Below are 2,528 nucleotides of genomic sequence, written 5' to 3'. Positions count from 1 at the left end.
GGTTTGGGGTGTTGGAAAGTCAGCTGAGGCTAGCTCATAAAAACCACACTATCAAGAGAGCTGCCTGACAGATCATGACTCTGCTGATCATTTCTCAAAAAAAAAAAAAGGTTCTTCTGGGTGCCTGGGTGGCTCAGTTGGTTGGGCAACTGCCTTCAGCTCAGGTCATGATCCTGGAGTCCCAGGATCGAGTCCCACATCGGGCTTCCTGCTCAGCAGGGAGTCTGCTTCTCTCGTAAAAGAAAAAAAGAAAAAAAGAGGTTCTCCTTCCTAGTGAGTTGGTGCTATAACCCATCAACTACATCTGGCTTGGTTAGTCCTCGCGGTCACCACTCCGTGTCATCTTCGGGAACCTTTATGAATGACTTCACTACTTTCAGAGTGCAGTCCACAGGACGTGTGGCCATAAGAGAGGGAGTCTCTACCATCCACGGAGGGGACACGGCAAGGACACAGCGAGGGCGGGGTTCCTCTAGGTTCCAAGAGAAACTGTGACCTGGGAGCTCAATGGGAAATTTCTGGCATGTGTATGAAAACCGGGCCTTTTTACCTGCCATTTGGAGCCACGGCTGAATAATAAATGCTTTCTGTGAGGATCCCAATCCACTGTCACTGAATAGGGCTCAGTTCCTGACTCTGTGGGACCTTAGGCAAGTCACTTAACCTCTCAGGGCCATAGTTCCCCAGCCATAAACGGTGCACGACAGACCTGTTCCCACCTCTCTCACTGGCTATTTCCAGAATTAATTGGATAATGTTCACAGAGTGCTTCGAGCTTCCCAGAAAGAGGGGCACCTGAAACACAGGACAATTATTCTAATTATAACTGCCTCGGACCTGCGTACACAATTTTGTCTTTTAATGTTATCACTGCGCGTAATGGTAGAAGAGTCGAGGCTACTTTTCCCAAAGGGGATGATTTTAAGAAGCTCCATTTTCAAAGAAGGACAGAGCTTATAAAAGAGAAGCCCACTCACTCCTGCTGGTGCTTATGAAAAGTGCCCCCAGCCCATCCGCATGGAGAGCCCTGAGGTCCTCACCCGCGGTGGGCAGGGGCAGCCGGGCAGGGAGACGCGCTTCCTTCCCCAGGAACACAGGCTGCAGGAAGGGCTTTGGGAGGAAGGGGCCACCTGCCGTGCTGGTCCCTGAGATGAGGCACTGTGGGACTCCTCCAGGCAGTCTGCCGGGTAGCCAAGCTCACAGCAGAAGCCTGCTGTGTGCATCAGCCCGGTCAGGCCGGCCGTGCCCACCGTCCCCCGCGTGGCTAAGCACGAACAGGCTTGTCTGCTCCGCTCCTTCTGCTGGCAGTTAGTCCAGGGTGGACCGGTGCCCCCGTGGTCGACTGCCACACGGCTCGGGCAGGGAGCCACCCTGGGACAAAATTTGAACACATCCTACCGACTCCTGACCTCAAGCTCTTGCCACCCTCTCGACAGCCTCCTCCCTGCCCCTTGCCATCCCGAGGCGCCCAGGATAGACCAGATGGCGGCACCCCTCCCCAGGACCAGGCAGGTCCTTCCCAAATCCTGGCTCTTCCTGGACCCAGCTGGGAGCTACTACCCACCTTGCGCGGGCTTCCCCGGCTGCACGACGGCAATCCTAACACCTCTCAGCAGAACTTTTGTGAAGAGTAAAGGAAAGAACCTCATGTACTTCATCAACACTGAAGATTCTGTGGGAACAGGAGCTCTTCGTCTCCACACTTCCTCACTCCCCTGACGGGCTCCAGTCACCCTTGCAGGAAGCCAGTATATGGACGTTGCTGGCAAATGTCCCCGAATTCCCTGGAATGGAGCAAGACCCATGACGGACTGTTTTGTGCGGTGGCTTCTGTCGGCTCATGTCACTCTCACTGGGTCAGGTACCGGGTCTACAGGGGATCTGCCACTGGAGGGGCAGGGGAGGGGTCTCAGGACAGGAACCTGGCCGAGGGGGTTGTCCTCACCGAAATGGAGGTTGTGGTGCGATCCATGAAACCAGGAGCCGTACCTGAGGCTCAGGTAGGTCCCCAAGTCAGCACGTCCCGCTGGGGAGATCAGCTCTCGCAGCCCTGCACGGACCAGGCTCCCCAAAGGCATTTCTGCTCACCACATCGCCGATCACTGCGGCTAAGGCCCATCTTGCCCAAAGGTCTGAAAGAACAGCATTTAGCTCGAGCAGGAGGGTTTCCTCGAGGAACCAAGAAAGCATCCATCAAACTGCTGGCCAGTCTGCGCTGGGGGCCAAGCCGCATGCTCGGTGCTAGGAGGACTAGGGGAGGTCATGGAGAGAGGGAAACTCGGAGTACATTCTCCTCTGGCTCGGGGCCAGGAGGGGCGGAGACGACCAGGGGCGGGTGGGCAACAGGAGGGCAAGGGCAGATAAGCTGGAGGAAGGAAGGACCGCTTGGAGGCGGAGAAGCCAGCCTGTGTCGGCCCCGGAGTGCGGGTGACAGGTCCCAGGTGCGCCGTGCGGCAGAAGGAGCAGGCGGGCTCCGCACTCCGGAGACCACGGGCGAGCCACTAAAGCTTTCCGTGCGCCGTCACTTC

General features: G+C 56.8%; 1 long non-coding RNA gene across 1 annotated transcript; it reads right to left on the bottom strand.

Annotated features, from left to right (window-relative positions):
- Positions 1-292: 292 nt before the first annotated feature.
- Positions 293-2,129, bottom strand: LOC309853239. The gene is made up of 3 exons (XR_014305591.1): positions 1,946-2,129; positions 1,565-1,784; positions 293-795 (listed from the first exon to the last, which is right to left on the bottom strand). It is a non-coding gene; the product is annotated as an uncharacterized lncRNA (long non-coding RNA).
- Positions 2,130-2,528: the final 399 nt, after the last annotated feature.

Source organism: Mustela nivalis (genome assembly GCF_964662115.1).
Source record: "Mustela nivalis genome assembly, chromosome: 18".
NCBI lineage: Eukaryota > Metazoa > Chordata > Mammalia > Carnivora > Mustelidae > Mustela > Mustela nivalis.
This window is presented reverse-complemented; position numbering and strand designations above follow the sequence as displayed.